This window comes from Oncorhynchus keta, unplaced genomic scaffold (assembly GCF_023373465.1).
Source record: "Oncorhynchus keta strain PuntledgeMale-10-30-2019 unplaced genomic scaffold, Oket_V2 Un_contig_20523_pilon_pilon, whole genome shotgun sequence".
Lineage (NCBI taxonomy): Eukaryota > Metazoa > Chordata > Actinopteri > Salmoniformes > Salmonidae > Oncorhynchus > Oncorhynchus keta.
The window spans coordinates 84,344-102,006 of NW_026282055.1; the positions used below are offsets into that span (position 1 = coordinate 84,344).

General features: G+C 42.6%; 1 long non-coding RNA gene across 3 annotated transcripts; it reads right to left on the minus strand.

The window, feature by feature from the left end:
- Positions 1-1,909: 1,909 nt before the first annotated feature.
- LOC127920775 (uncharacterized) lies at positions 1,910-7,271 on the minus strand. 3 transcript variants are annotated; one of them, XR_008107355.1, is made up of 4 exons: positions 7,001-7,271; positions 4,588-4,666; positions 4,104-4,182; positions 1,910-2,254 (listed from the first exon to the last, which is right to left on the minus strand). It is a non-coding gene; the product is annotated as an uncharacterized LOC127920775 (long non-coding RNA). The 3 variants fall into 3 exon arrangements; XR_008107356.1 differs by lacking the exon at positions 4,104-4,182; XR_008107354.1 differs by lacking the exon at positions 1,910-2,254 and having other exon boundaries at positions 4,066-4,182.
- Positions 7,272-17,663: the final 10,392 nt, after the last annotated feature.

Consider the following 17,663-nt stretch of genomic DNA (forward strand, 5'->3'; position numbering starts at 1 on the left):
ACTAAATACATGTAATATAGCCTATACAGTCTGATCCTTACATAACATTCTAACCACTACCCTGCTGCCCCAATAATACACTAAATACATGTAATATAGCCTATACAGTCTGATCCTTACATAACATTCTAACCACTAGGCTACCCTGCTGCCCCAATAATACACTAAATACATGTAATATAGCCTATACAGTCTGATCCTTACATAACATTCTAACCACTAGGCTACCCTGCTGCCCCAATAATACACTATATACATGTAATATAGCCTATACAGTCTGATCCTTACATAACATTCTAACCACTACCCTGCTGCCCCAATAATACACTAAATACATGTAATATAGCCTATACAGTCTGATCCTTACATAACATTCTAACCACTACCCTGCTGCCCCAATAATACATTATATACATGTAATATAGCCTATACAGTCTGATCCTTACATAACATTCTAACCACTACCCTGCTGCCCCAATAATACACTAAATACATGTAATATAGCCTATACAGTCTGATCCTTACATAACATTCTAACCACTACCCTGCTGCCCCAATAATACACTAAATACATGTAATATAGCCTATACAGTCTGATCCTTACATAACATTCTAACCACTACCCTGCTGCCCCAATAATACACTAAATACATGGAATATAGCCTATACAGTCTGATCCTTACATAACATTCTAACCACTAGGCTACCCTGCTGCCCCAATAATACACTAAATACATGTAATATAGCCTATACAGTCTGATCCTTACATAACATTCTAACCACTAGGCTACCCTGCTGCCCCAATAATACACTATATACATGTAATATAGCCTATACAGTCTGATCCTTACATAACATTCTAACCACTACCCTGCTGCCCCAATAATACACTAAATACATGTAATATAGCCTATACAGTCTGATCCTTACATAACATTCTAACCACTACCCTGCTGCCCCAATAATACACTAAATACATGTAATATAGCCTATACAGTCTGATCCTTACATAACATTCTAACCACTACCCTGCTGCCCCAATAATACACTAAATACATGTAATATAGCCTATACAGTCTGATCCTTACATAACATTCTAACCACTACCCTGCTGCCCCAATAATACACTAAATACATGTAATATAGCCTATACAGTCTGATCCTTACATAACATTCTAACCACTACCCTGCTGCCCCAATAATACACTAAATACATGTAATATAGCCTATACAGTCTGATCCTTACATAACATTCTAACCACTACGCTACCCTGCTGCCCCAATAATACACTAAATACATGTAATATAGCCTATACAGTCTGATCCTTACATAACATTCTAACCACTACCCTGCTGCCCCAATAATACACTAAATACATGTAATATAGCCTATACAGTCTGATACTTACATAACATTCTAACCACTAGGTTCCCCTGCTGCCCCAATAATACACTAAATACATGTAATATAGCCTATACAGTCTGATCCTTACATAACATTCTAACCACTACCCTGCTGCCCCAATAATACACTAAATACATGTAATATAGCCTATACAGTCTGATCCTTACATAACATTCTAACCACTAGGCTACCCTGCTGCCCCAATAATACACTAAATACATGTAATATAGCCTATACAGTCTGATCCTTACATAACATTCTAACCACTAGGCTACCCTGCTGCCCCAATAATACACTAAATACATGTAATATAGCCTATACAGTCTGATCCTTACATAACATTCTAACCACTAGGCTACCCTGCTGCCCCAATAATACACTAAATACATGTAATATAGCCTATACAGTCTGATCCTTACATAACATTCTAACCACTACCCTGATGCCCCAATAATACACAAAATACATGTAATATAGCCTATACAGTCTGATCCTTACATAACATTCTAACCACTAGGCTACCCTGCTGCCCCAATAATACACTAAATACATGTAATATAGCCTATACAGTCTGATCCTTACATAACATTCTAACCACTAGGCTACCCTGCTGCCCCAATAATACACTAAATACATGTAATATAGCCTATACAGTCTGATCCTTACATAACATTCTAACCACTAGGCTACCCTGCTGCCCCAATAATACACTAAATACATGTAATATAGCCTATACAGTCTGATCCTTACATAACATTCTAACCACTACCCTGCTGCCCCAATAATACACTAAATACATGTAATATAGCCTATACAGTCTGATCCTTACATAACATTCTAACCACTAACCTGCTGCCCCAATAATACACTAAATACATGTAATATAGCCTATACAGTCTGATCCTTACATAACATTCTAACCACTAGGCTGCTGCCCTAATAATACACTAAATACATGTAATATAGCGTATACAGTCTGATCCTTACATAACATTCTAACCACTAGGCTGCTGCCCCAATAATACACTAAATACATGTAATATAGCCTATACAGTCTGATCCTTACATAACATTATAACCACTAGGTTACCCTGCTGCCCCAATAATACACTAAATACATGTAATATAGCCTTTACAGTCTGATCCTTACATAACATTCTAACCACTACCCTGCTGCCCCAATAATACACTAAATACATGTAATATAGCCTATACAGTCTGATCCTTACATAACATTATAACCACTAGGCTGCTGCCCCAATAATACACTATATACATGTAATATAGCCTATACAGTCTGATCCTTACATAACATTATAACCACTAGGTTACCCTGCTGCCCCAATAATACACTAAATACATGTAATATAGCCTTTACAGTCTGATCCTTACATAACATTCTAACCACTACCCAGCTGCCCCAATAATACACTAAATACATGTAATATAGCCTTTACAGTCTGATCCTTACATAACATTCTAACCACTACCCTGCTGCCCCAATAATACACTAAATACATGTAATATAGCCTATACAGTCTGATCCTTACATAACATTCTAACCACTAGGCTACCCAGCTGCCCCAATAATACACTAAATACATGTAATATAGCCTATACAGTCTGATCCTTACATAACATTATAACCACTAGGCTGCTGCGCTACAATAATACACTAAATACATGTAATATAGCCTATACAGTCTGATCCTTACATAACATTCTAACCACTAGGTTCCCCTGCTGCCCCAATAAAACACTAAATACATGTAATATAGCCTATACAGTCTGATCCTTACATAACATTCTAACCACTAACCTGCTGCCCCAATAATACACTAAATCCATGTAATATAGCCTATACAGTCTGATCCTTACATAACATTCTAAAAACTAACCTGCTGCCCCAATAATACACTAAATACATGTAATATAGCCTATACAGTCTGATCCTTACATAACATTCTAACCACTACCCTGCTGCCCCAATAATACACTAAATACATGTAATATAGCCTATACAGTCTGATCCTTACATAACATTCTAACCACTATCCTGCTGCCCCAATAATACACTAAATACATGTAATATAGCCTATACAGTCTGATCGTTACATAACATTCTAACCACAACCCTGCTGCCCCAATAATACACTAAATACATGTAATATAGCCTATACAGTCTGATCCTTACATAACATTCTAACCACTATCCTGCTGCCCCAATAATACACTAAATACATGTAATATAGCCTATACAGTCTGATCCTTACATAACATTCTAACCACTATCCTGCTGCCCCAATAATACACTAAATACATGTAATATAGCCTTTACAGTCTGATCCTTACATAACATTCTAACCACTACCCTGCTGCCCCAATAATACACTAAATACATGTAATATAGCCTATACAGTCTGATCCTTACATAACATTCTAACCACTAGGCTACCCAGCTGCCCCAATAATACACTAAATACATGTAATATAGCCTATACAGTCTGATCCTTACATAACATTATAACCACTAGGCTGCTGCGCCAATAATACACTAAATACATGTAATATAGCCTATACAGTCTGATCCTTACATAACATTCTAACCACTAGGTTCCCCTGCTGCCCCAATAAAACACTAAATACATGTAATATAGCCTATACAGTCTGATCCTTACATAACATTCTAACCACTAACCTGCTGCCCCAATAATACACTAAATACATGTAATATAGCCTATACAGTCTGATCCTTACATAACATTCTAACCACTAACCTGCTGCCCCAATAATACACTAAATACATGTAATATAGCCTTTACAGTCTGATCCTTACATAACATTCTAACCACTAACCTGCTGCCCCAATAATACACTAAATACATGTAATATAGCCTATACAGTCTGATCCTTACATAACATTCTAACCACTACCCTGCTGCCCCAATAATACACTAAATACATGTAATATAGCCTATACAGTCTGATCCTTATATAACATTCTAACCACTAGGTTCACCTGCTGCCCCAATAATACACTAAATACATGTAATATAGCCTATACAGTCTGATCCTTACATAACATTCTAACCACTAGGTTCCCCTGCTGCCCCAATAAAACACTAAATACATGTAATATAGCCTATACAGTCTGATCCTTACATAACATTCTAACCACTAACCTGCTGCCCCAATAATACACTAAATACATGTAATATAGCCTATACAGTCTGATCCTTACATAACATTCTAACCACTAACCTGCTGCCCCAATAATACACTACATACATGTAATATAGCCTATACAGTCTGATCCTTACATAACATTCTAACCACAACCCTGCTGCCCCAATAATACACTAAATACATGTAATATAGCCTATACAGTCTGATCCTTACATAACATTCTAACCACTAGGCTACCCTGCTGCCCCAATAATACACTAAATACATGTAATATAGCCTATACAGTCTGATCCTTACATAACATTCTAACCACTAGGCTACCCTGCTGCCCCAATAATACACTAAATACATGTAATATAGCCTATACAGTCTGATCCTTACATAACATTCTAACCACTAGGCTACCCTGCTGCCCCAATAATACACTAAATACATGTAATATAGCCTATACAGTCTGATCCTTACATAACATTCTAACCACTACCCTGCTGCCCCAATAATACACTAAATACATGTAATATAGCCTATACAGTCTGATCCTTACATAACATTCTAACCACTAACCTGCTGCCCCAATAATACACTAAATACATGTAATATAGCCTATACAGTCTGATCCTGATATAACAGTCTAACCACTAGGCTGCTGCCCCAATAATACACTAAATACATGTAATATAGCGTATACAGTCTGATCCTTACATAACATTCTAACCACTAGGCTGCTGCCCCAATAATACACTAAATACATGTAATATAGCCTATACAGTCTGATCCTTACATAACATTATAACCACTAGGTTACCCTGCTGCCCCAATAATACACTAAATACATGTAATATAGCCTTTACAGTCTGATCCTTACATAACATTCTAACCACTACCCTGCTGCCCCAATAATACACTAAATACATGTAATATAGCCTATACAGTCTGATCCTTACATAACATTATAACCACTAGGCTGCTGCCCCAATAATACACTATATACATGTAATATAGCCTATACAGTCTGATCCTTACATAACATTATAACCACTAGGTTACCCTGCTGCCCCAATAATACACTAAATACATGTAATATAGCCTTTACAGTCTGATCCTTACATAACATTCTAACCACTACCCAGCTGCCCCAATAATACACTAAATACATGTAATATAGCCTTTACAGTCTGATCCTTACATAACATTCTAACCACTACCCTGCTGCCCCAATAATACACTAAATACATGTAATATAGCCTATACAGTCTGATCCTTACATAACATTCTAACCACTAGGCTACCCAGCTGCCCCAATAATACACTAAATACATGTAATATAGCCTATACAGTCTGATCCTTACATAACATTATAACCACTAGGCTGCTGCATAATAATACACTAAATACATGTAATATAGCCTATACAGTCTGATCCTTACATAACATTCTAACCACTAGGTTCCCCTGCTGCCCCAATAAAACACTAAATACATGTAATATAGCCTATACAGTCTGATCCTTACATAACATTCTAACCACTAACCTGCTGCCCCAATAATACACTAAATCCATGTAATATAGCCTATACAGTCTGATCCTTACATAACATTCTAACCACTAACCTGCTGCCCCAATAATACACTAAATACATGTAATATAGCCTATACAGTCTGATCCTTACATAACATTCTAACCACAACCCTGCTGCCCCAATAATACACTAAATACATGTAATATAGCCTATACAGTCTGATCCTTACATAACATTCTAACCACTATCCTGCTGCCCCAATAATACACTAAATACATGTAATATAGCCTATACAGTCTGATCGTTACATAACATTCTAACCACAACCCTGCTGCCCCAATAATACACTAAATACATGTAATATAGCCTATACAGTCTGATCCTTACATAACATTCTAACCACTATCCTGCTGCCCCAATAATACACTAAATACATGTAATATAGCCTATACAGTCTGATCCTTACATAACATTCTAACCACTATCCTGCTGCCCCAATAATACACTAAATACATGTAATATAGCCTTTACAGTCTGATCCTTACATAACATTCTAACCACTACCCTGCTGCCCCAATAATACACTAAATACATGTAATATAGCCTATACAGTCTGATCCTTACATAACATTCTAACCACTAGGCTACCCAGCTGCCCCAATAATACACTAAATACATGTAATATAGCCTATACAGTCTGATCCTTACATAACATTATAACCACTAGGCTGCTGCGTAATAATACACTAAATACATGTAATATAGCCTATACAGTCTGATCCTTACATAACATTCTAACCACTAGGTTCCCCTGCTGCCCCAATAAAACACTAAATACATGTAATATAGCCTATACAGTCTGATCCTTACATAACATTCTAACCACTAACCTGCTGCCCCAATAATACACTAAATACATGTAATATAGCCTATACAGTCTGATCCTTACATAACATTCTAACCACTAACCTGCTGCCCCAATAATACACTAAATACATGTAATATAGCCTATACAGTCTGATCCTTACATAACATTCTAACCACTAACCTGCTGCCCCAATAATACACTAAATACATGTAATATAGCCTATACAGTCTGATCCTTACATAACATTCTAACCACTACCCTGCTGCCCCAATAATACACTAAATACATGTAATATAGCCTATACAGTCTGATCCTTATATAACATTCTAACCACTAACCTGCTGCCCCAATAATACACTAAATACATGTAATATAGCCTATACAGTCTGATCCTTACATAACATTCTAACCACTAGGTTCCCCTGCTGCCCCAATAAAACACTAAATACATGTAATATAGCCTATACAGTCTGATCCTTACATAACATTCTAACCACTAACCTGCTGCCCCAATAATACACTAAATCCATGTAATATAGCCTATACAGTCTGATCCTTACATAACATTCTAACCACTAACCTGCTGCCCCAATAATACACTAAATACATGTAATATAGCCTATACAGTCTGATCCTTACATAACATTCTAACCACTAACCTGCTGCCCCAATAATACACTAAATACATGTAATATAGCCTATACAGTCTGATCCTGATATAACAGTCTAACCACTAGGCTGCTGCCCCAATAATACACTAAATACATGTAATATAGCCTATACAGTCTGATCCTTACATAACATTCTAACCACTAGGCTGCTGCCCCAATAATACACTATATACATGTAATATAGCCTATACAGTCTGATCCTTACATAACATTCTAACCACTAACCTGCTGCCCCAATAATACACTAAATACATGTAATATAGCCTTTACAGTCTGATCCTTACATAACATTCTAACCACTAGGCTGCTGCCCCAATAATACACTAAATACATGTAATATAGCCTATACAGTCTGATCCTTACATAACATCATCACTCCACTTTATGAATCTAGTTGTCTTGCTTAGTTTCCATGCTCTTATTGGCTCAGACATTGGGGCATAGATTCTATTGGTGGTGACATGAACACTCCTACTGGGGCCTATAACTGATGATCTAATGTTTCTGTCCACAGGTCTTCACAAGATCAGACTGATGTTGTCTAAGTGATTAACCCATGTGTGTGTCCAGTAGCCTTGACAAGTTCAGACATGGTTCAGACCAGTCACATCTTGTTAGTCTACCTCGCCTCATCTACACAGATTCTGCTTATGTTCTGGTTTTTAGTCCAATGGTCAATTCGATGTTGATCCAGCTCTGTACTCACATGGATATGACAGCTGGATATGATGCAGCCTGGATATGACAGCTCTGTACTCACATGGGAATCCCAATCACAGCTGGATATGATGCAGCCTGGATATGACAGCTCTGTACTCACATGGGAATCCCAATCACAGCTGGATATGATGCAGCCTGGATATGACAGCTCTGTACTCACATGGGAATCCCAATCACAGCTGGATATGACGCAGCCTGGATATGACAGCTCTGTACTCACATGGGAATCCCAATCACAGCTGGATATGATGCAGCCTGGATATGACAGCTCTGTACTCACATGGGAATCCCAATCACAGCTGGATATGATGCAGCCTGGATTCAAACCAGGTCCTTCAGTGACACCTCTTGCACTGAGATGCAGTGTCTTAAATACATAAACATAAATGAAATGGCCAGCAGCATACCACCCTGCATACCACCCTGCATACCACTGCTGGCTTGCTTCTGAAGCTAAGAAGGATTGGTCCTGGTCAGTCCCTGGATGGGAGACCAGATGCTGCTGGAAGGGGTGTTGGAGGGCCAGTAGGAGGCACTCTTTCCTCTGGTCTAAATAAAATATCCCAATGCCCCAGGGCAGTGATTGGGGACATTGCCCCGTGTAGGGTGCTGTCTTTCGGATGGGATGTTAAACAGGTGTCCTGACTCTCTGAGGTCATTAAAGATCTCATGGCACTTATGGTAAGAGTAGGGGTGTTAACCCTGGTGTCCTGACTCTATGTGGTCATTAAAGATCCCATGGCACGTATCGTAAGAGTAGGGGTGTTAACCCTGGTGTCTTGGCTAAATTCCCAATCTGGCCCTCAAACCATCACGGTCACCTAATAATCCCCAGTTTACAATTGGCTCATTCATCCCCTCCTCTCCCCTGTAACTATTCCCCTCCTCTTCTCCCCTGTAACTATTCCCCTCCTCTTCTCCCCTGTAACTATTCCCTCCTCTTCTCTCCCCTGTAACTATTCCCCTCCTCTTCTCCCCTGTAACTATTCCCCTCCTCTTCTCCCCTGTAACTATTCCCCTCCTCTTCTCCCCTGTAACTATTCCCTCCTCTTCTCCCCTGTAACTATTCCCCTCCTCTTCTCCCCTGTAACTATTCCCCTCCTCTTCTCCCCTGTAACTATTCCCCTCCTCCTCTCCCCTGTAACTATTCCCTCCTCTTCTCCCCTGTAACTATTCCCCTCCTCCTCTCCCCTGTAACTATTCCCCTCCTCTTCTCCCCTGTAACTATTCCCCTCCTCCTCTCCCCTGTAACTATTCCCCTCCTCTTCTCCCCTGTAACTATTCCCTCCTCCTCTCCCCTGTAACTATTCCCTCCTCTTCTCCCCTGTAACTATTCCCCTCCTCTTCTCCCCTGTAACTATTCCCCTCCTCTTCTCCCCTGTAACTATTCCTCCTCTCCCTGTAACTATTCCCCTCCTCTTCTCCCCTGTAACTATTCCCTCCTCCTCTCCCCTGTAACTATTCCCTCCTCCTCTCCCCTGTAACTATTCCCTCCTCTTCTCCCCTGTAACTATTCCCCTCCTCTTCTCCCCTGTAACTATTCCCTCCTCCTCTCCCCTGTAACTATTCCCCTCCTCTTCTCCCCTGTAACTATTCCCCTCCTCCTCTCCCCTGTAACTATTCCCCTCCTCTTCTCCCCTGTAACTATTCCCCTCCTCTTCTCCCCTGTAACTATTCCCCTCCTCTTCTCCCCTGTAACTATTCCCCTCCTCTTCTCCCCTGTAACTATTCCTCCTCCTCTCCCCTGTAACTATTCCCCTCCTCTTCTCCCCTGTAACTATTCCCCTCCTCTTCTCCCCTGTAACCCCTCCTCCTCTCCCCTGTAACTATTCCCCTCCTCTTCTCCCCTGTAACTATTCCCCTCCTCTTCTCCCCTGTAACTATTCCCCTCCTCCTCTCCCCTGTAACTATTCCCTCCTCTTCTCCCCTGTAACTATTCCCCTCCTCTTCTCCACTGTAACTATTCCCCTCCTCTTCTCCCCTGTAACTATTCCCCTCCTCTTCTCCCCTGTAACTATTCCCCTCCTCTTCTCCCCTGTAACTATTCCCCTCCTCTTCTCCCCTGTAACTATTCCCCTCCTCTTTCCCTGTAACTATTCCCCTCCTCCTCTCCCCTGTAACTATTCCCCTCCTCCTCTCCCCTGTAACTATTCCCCTCCTCTTCTCCCTGTAACTATTCCCCTCCTCTTCTCCCCTGTAACTATTCCCCTCCTCTTCTCCCCTGTAACTATTCCCCTCCTCTTCTCCCCTGTAACTATTCCCCTCCTCTTCTCCCCTGTAACTATTCCCCTCCTCTCCCTGTAACTATTCCCCTCCTCTTCTCCCCTGTAACTATTCCCCTCCTCCTCTCCCCTGTAACTATTCCCCTCCTCTTCTCCCCTGTAACTATTCCCCTCCTCCTCTCCCCTGTAACTATTCCCCTCCTCTTCTCCCCTGTAACTATTCCCCTCCTCTTCTCCCCTGTAACTATTCCTCCCTCTCCCCTGTAACTATTCCCCTCCTCTTCTCCCCTGTAACTATTCCCCTCCTCTTCTCCCCTGTAACTATTCCCTCCTCCTCTCCCCTGTAACTATTCCCCTCCTCTTCTCCCCTGTAACTATTCCCCTCCTCTTCTCCCCTGTAACTATTCCCCTCCTCTTCTCCCCTGTAACTATTCCCCTCCTCTTCTCCCCTGTAACTATTCCCCTCCTCCTCTCCCCTGTAACTATTCCCCTCCTCTTCTCCCCTGTAACTATTCCCTCCTCTTCTCCCTGTAACTATTCCCTCCTCTTCTCCACTGTAACTATTCCCCTCCTCTTCTCCCCTGTAACTATTCCCCTCCTCTTCTCCCCTGTAACTATTCCCTCCTCTTCTCCCCTGTAACTATTCCCCTCCTCCTCTCCCCTGTAACTATTCCCCTCCTCCTCTCCCCTGTAACTATTCCCCTCCTCCTCTCCCCTGTAACTATTCCCTCCTCCTCTCCCCTGTAACTATTCCCTCCTCTTCTCCCCTGTAACTATTCCCCTCCTCTTCTCCCTGCAACTATTCCCCTCCTCTTCTCCCCTGCAACTATTCCCCTCCTCTTCTCCCCTGTAACTATTCCCCTCCTCTTCTCCCCTGTAACTATTCCCCTCCTCTTCTCCCCTGTAACTATTCCCCTCCTCTTCTCCCCTGTAACTATTCCCCTCCTCTTCTCCCCTGTAACTATTCCCCTCCTCTTCTCCCCTGTAACTATTCCCTCCTCTTCTCCCCTGTAACTATTCCCCTCCTCTTCTCCCCTGTAACTATTCCCTCCTCTTCTCCCCTGTAACTATTCCCCTCCTCCTCTCCCCTGTAACTATTCCCCTTCTCTTCTCCCCTGTAACTATTCCCCTCCTCTTCTCCCCTGTAACTATTCCCCTCCTCTTCTCCACTGTAACTATTCCCTCCTCTTCTCCCCTGTAACTATTCCCCTCCTCTTCTCCCCTGTAACTATTCCCCTCCTCTTCTCCCCTGTAACTATTCCCCTCCTCCTCCCCCCTGTAACTATTCCCCTCCTCCTCTCCCCTGTAACTATTCCCCTCCTCCTCTCCCCTGTAACTATTCCCCTCCTCCTCTCCCCTGTAACTATTCCCCTCCTCTTCTCCCCTGTAACTATTCCCCTCCTCTTCTCCCCTGCAACTATTCCCCTCCTCTTCTCCCCTGTAACTATTCCCTCCTCTTCTCCCCTGTAACTATTCCCTCCGCCTCTCCCCTGTAACTATTCCCCTCCTCTTCTCCCCTGTAACTATTCCCCTCCTCTTCTCCCCTGTAACTATTCCCCTCCTCTTCTCCCCTGTAACTATTCCCCTCCTCTTCTCCCCTGTAACTATTCCCCTCCTCTTCTCCCCTGTAACTATTCCCTCCTCTTCTCCCCTGTAACTATTCCCCTCCTCTTCTCCCCTGTAACTATTCCCCTCCTCTTCTCCCCTGTAACTATTCCCCTCCTCTTCTCCCCTGTAACTATTCCCCTCCTCTTCTCCCCTGTAACTATTCCCCAGGTCGTTGCTGCACCATGTTGTTCTCAGTCAACTTACCTGGTAGAATAACAGATAAATAAAATAAAAATGTGTTGAATACAACAGGTGTAGACTTTACTATGAAATGAGACCCAACGATGAAGAGTTAAAACATTATACCTTTTATGAGGTACAACAGGTGTAGACTTTACTGTGAAATGAAACCCAACGATGAAGAGTTAAAACATTATACCTTTTAAGAGGTACAACAGGTGTAGACTTTACTGTGAAATGAAACCCAACGATGAAGAGTTAAAACATTATACCTTTTATGAGGTACAACAGGTGTAGACTTTACTATGAAATGAGACCCAACGATGAAGAGTTAAAACATTATACCTTTTATGAGGTACAACAGGTGTAGACTTTACTATGAAATGAGACCCAACGATGAAGAGTTAAAACATTATACCTTTTATGAGGTACAACAGGTGTAGACTTTACTATGAAATGAGACCCAACGATGAAGAGTTAAAACATTATACCTTTTATGAGGTACAACAGGTGTAGACTTTACTGTGAAATGAAACCCAACGATGAAGAGTTAAAACATTATACCTTTTATGAGGTACAACAGGTGTAGACTTTACTATGAAATGAGACCCAACGATGAAGAGTTAAAACATTATACCTTTTATGAGGTACAACAGGTGTAGACTTTACTATGAAATGAGACCCAACGATGAAGAGTTAAAACATTATACCTTTTATGAGGTACAACAGGTGTAGACTTTACTATGAAATGAAACCCAACGATGAAGAGTTAAAACATTATACCTTTTATGAGGTACAACAGGTGTAGACTTTACTGTGAAATGAAACCCAACGATGAAGAGTTAAAACATTATACCTTTTATGAGGTACATTTTCACATCTCATAGTACAGATCTCTAACTGGTCACCTTATAACACAGACAGTCTTTCATTCAAAACCTGTCATTCATTCATTTGGATTGTAAACATCTCACCACACAACCATTGATTCAAAATATACGTTTATTGATAAATGTAAAGAGAACATTGGTTTAATCACCAAAACACAACATATTGATATATTTTTTCAATGTAGTCGTTTTAACGACCAGTTGATCCAATAGAAAACAATGCAAGATACGTGTTTCAAATGTCCCTTAGAAGTGCTGACAGTAATATACTACAGTACTGTACATTACAGTAGATTACACAGTTCACATTAGACAATACACTTAGTGAAATTACAAGATGATGTCATAATACTGCATCAACTGGTTGTTTAATGCAGCAGAATGAGGTTCTTAGAGTTCTACTGTGTCTGAACTGAGAGGAGCTTCTGAGATGGAACTCCAGCTACTGATTGATGATGGTCAGTAGATCTTCTGAGATGGAACTCCAGCTACTGATTGATGATGGTCAGTAGATCTTCTGAGATGGAACTCCAGCTACTGATTGATGATGGTCAGTAGATCTTCTGAGATGGAACTCCAGCTACTGATTGATGATGGTCAGTAGATCTTCTGAGATGGAACTCCAGCTACTGATTGATGATGGTCAGTAGATCTTCTGAGATGGAACTCCAGCTACTGATTGATGATGGTCAGTAGATCTTCTGAGATGGAACTCCAGCTACTGATTGATGATGGTCAGTAGATCTTCTGAGATGGAACTCCAGCTACTGATTGATGATGGTCAGTAGATCTTCTGAGATGGAACTCCAGCTACTGATTGATGATGGTCAGTAGATCTTCTGAGATGGAACTCCAGCTACTGATTGATGATGGTCAGTAGATCTACTGAGATGGAACTCCAGCTACTGATTGATGATGGTCAGTAGATCTACTGAGATGGAACTCCAGCTACTGATTGATGATGGTCAGTAGATCTTCTGAGATGGAACTCCAGCTACTGATTGATGATGGTCAGTAGATCTACTGAGATGGAACTCCAGCTACTGATTGATGATGGTCAGTAGATCTTCTGAGATGGAACTCCCAGCTACTGATTGATGATGGTCAGTAGATCTACTGAGATGGAACTCCAGCTACTGATTGATGATGGTCAGTAGATCTTCTGAGATGGAACTCCAGCTACTGATTGATGATGGTCAGTAGATCTTCTGAGATGGAACTCCAGCTACTGATTGATGATGGTCAGTAGATCTTCTGAGATGGAACTCCAGCTACTGATTGATGATGGTCAGTAGAGCTTCTGAGATGGACCTGAATCAAATCAAATGTATTTATATAGCTCTTCTTACATCAGCTGATATCTCAAAGTGCTGTTCAGAAACCCAGCCTAAAACCCCAAACAGCAAGCAATGCAGGTGTAGAAGCACGGCGGCTAGGAAAAAACTCTGTAGAAAGGCCAAAACCTCGGAAGAAACCTAGAGAGGAACCAGGCTATGAGGGGTGGCCAGTCCTCTTCTGGCTGTGCCGGGTGGAGATTATAACAGAACATGGCCAAGATGTTCAAATGTTCATAAATTACCAGCATGGTCAAATAATAGGTCTGGGACAGGTAGCACGTCTGCTGAACAGGTCAAGATTCCATAGCCGCAGGCAGAACAGTTGAAACTGAGCAGCAGCACGGCCAGGTGGACTGGGGACAGCAAGGAGTCATCATGCCAGGTAGTCCTGAGGCATGGTCCTAGGGCTCAGGTCCTCCGAGAGAGAGAAAGAGAGAGAAAGAAAGAGAGAAGAGAGAGAGAGAATTAGAGAGAGCTTACTTAAATTCACACAGGACACCGAATAAGACAGGAGAAGTACTCCAGATATAACAAACTGACCCTAGCCCCCAACTACTGGAGGATGAGACAGGAGGGGTCAGGAGACACTGTGGCCCCATCCGATGATACCCCCAGACAGACAGACAGACAGACAGACAGACAGACAGACAGACAGACAGACAGACAGACAGACAGACAGACAGACAGACAGACAGACAGACAGACAGACAGAACAGCAACACCGTCAGAACTATAGCAGTCTTCATTCTGAAATGACTCTGGTCTTCTTCAGAAGTAGTGCTGTAGTCTACAGGGTTCAGAACTCACCTTTTTAAACACTTCTTATCACTCATATCATGAGGTTTCACATGTGTTTAGTTACATAGTGCCCCATGTTCTTCTGAGTGATAAAACAGCAAACATTAAGAGTGTTTACTTATCAGACCCACATATATAATAAATATACTATAATATACTATATTCATATGCTTTTAGTACTCACACATGAATCATATCCTGTTTGCAGGTCATGTGTTGTTTTGAGCCAGCAGTAAAAACACACTGACAGGACAGTTCCTCTTATGGCCACTAGCATTGCTTGTTGTTTGGGGTTGTAGGCTGGGTTTCTGTGCAGCACTTTGAGACATCAGCTGATGTAAGAAGGGCTTTATGAATAAAATTGATTTGATGATTGATTTGAGTGGAACGGTGGGAGACAAACAGGACCCCCCCCCCATCTCCCATACTCTTCTTCTCTCCCCTCTCCACTTCTCTCTCTCCCCTTTTCTCCCCCTCTCATCTTCCCCCGCTAATCTCCCCTCTCCTCTTCTCCCCTCTCCTCTTCTCCCCTCTCCTCTTCTCCCCTCTCCCTCTCCACTTCTCCCCCTTGATCTTCACCCGCTAATCTCCCCTCTCCTCTTCTCCCCCTCTGATCTTCACCCGCTAATCTCCCCTCTCCACTTCTCACCCCTCTGATCTTCACCCGCTAATCTCCCCCTCTCCTCTTCTCCCCTCTCCTCTTCTCCCCTCTCCTCTTCTCCCCTCTCCCCTCTCCACTTCTCCCCCTTTGATCTTCACCCGCTAATCTCCCCTCTCCTCTTCTCCCCCTCTGATCTTCACCCGCTAATCTCCCCTCTCCTCTTCTCCCCTCTCATCTCCCCCTCTCATCTTCCCGCTAATCTCCCCTCTCCTCTTCCCCTCCTCTCCTCTCCTCTCCTCTCCTCTCCTCTCCTCTTCATATTTTATCACCAGTGATGTCATCATAACCAGTAACCCTTCAGCGATGGTCAACGGTCCAGAGCCTTCAGCGATGGTCAACGGTCCAGAGCCTTCAGCGATGGTCAACGGTCCAGAGCCTTCAGCGATGGTCAACGGTCCAGAGCCTTCAGCGATGGTCAACGGTCCAGAGCCTTCAGCGATGGTCAACGGTCCAAAGCCTTCAGCGATGGTCACGGTCCAGAGCCTCCAGCGATGTTCCACGGCTCGGAGCTTCCTGCGCTGGTGCCAAGGCTGGAGTCTTCCTCTGCGCCGGTGCCCAGTCCAGGCACGGCTTTCAGCCCAGCTTCATGGCCGGATCTGCGGTCTGAGCGGGTGCTTCGTCCCTCAACAGGGCCGCCACCGAAGCTAGTTGCCAACCCAAACACTCCCCATCCAGGTTCAGGTTTTGCTGTCGGAGTTTGTAACTTTGGCGGAGGGGGATGTCACGCCCTGACCATAGGGTTCTGACATCAGCTGACCATCAGCTGCCCCCAGGGTTCTGACCATCAGCTGACCATCAGCTGCCCCGGGGTTCTCTATGGTGCAAAAGGTCAGAGCTTGACTTGGGGGATGTTCTAGTCTTGAATTTCTATGTTGGTGTGAGTATGGTTCCCAATTGGAGGCAGCTGATGATCGTTGCCTCTAATTGGGGATGGTCCTTAGTGGGGTCCTTTTCCCACCTGTGTTTGTGGGATATTGTTCCGTTTTGGTTTAGTGCTCTGTGCGCTACGAACTTCACATTAATTTATTCTTTGTTGTTTTTTGAAGGTTCACTTCAATAAATATGTGGAACTCTACTCACGCTGCACCTTGGTCCGCTCATTATGTATACAACAAACGTGATACTCACTCACTGACAGACTGGGTTGGTAGAAGGAGACAGGGGAGGAGGGAGAGATGAGAGGGAGAGAGATAGGATGTATTGACAGACTGGGTTGGTAGAAGGAGACAGGGGAGGAGGGAGAAAGATGATGAGAGAGATAGGATGTATTGACAGACTGGGTTGGTAGAAGGAGAGAGAGAGGAGAGAGAGGGAGAGAGAGAGAGAGAGAGAGAGAGAGAGAGAGAGAGAGAGAGAGAGAGGAGAGAGAGAGAGAGAGAGAGAGAGAGAGAGAGAGAGAGAGAGAGAGAGAGAGAGAGAGAGAGAGAGAGAGAGAGAGAGAGAGAGAGAGAGAGAGAGAGGACTTATTGACAGACTGGGTTGGTAGAAGGAGACAGGGGAGGAGAGAGAGAGATGAGAGAGAGAGAGAGAGAGAGAGAGAGAGAGAGAGAGAGAGAGAGAGAGAGAGAGAGAGAGAGAGAGAGAGATAGGACTTATTG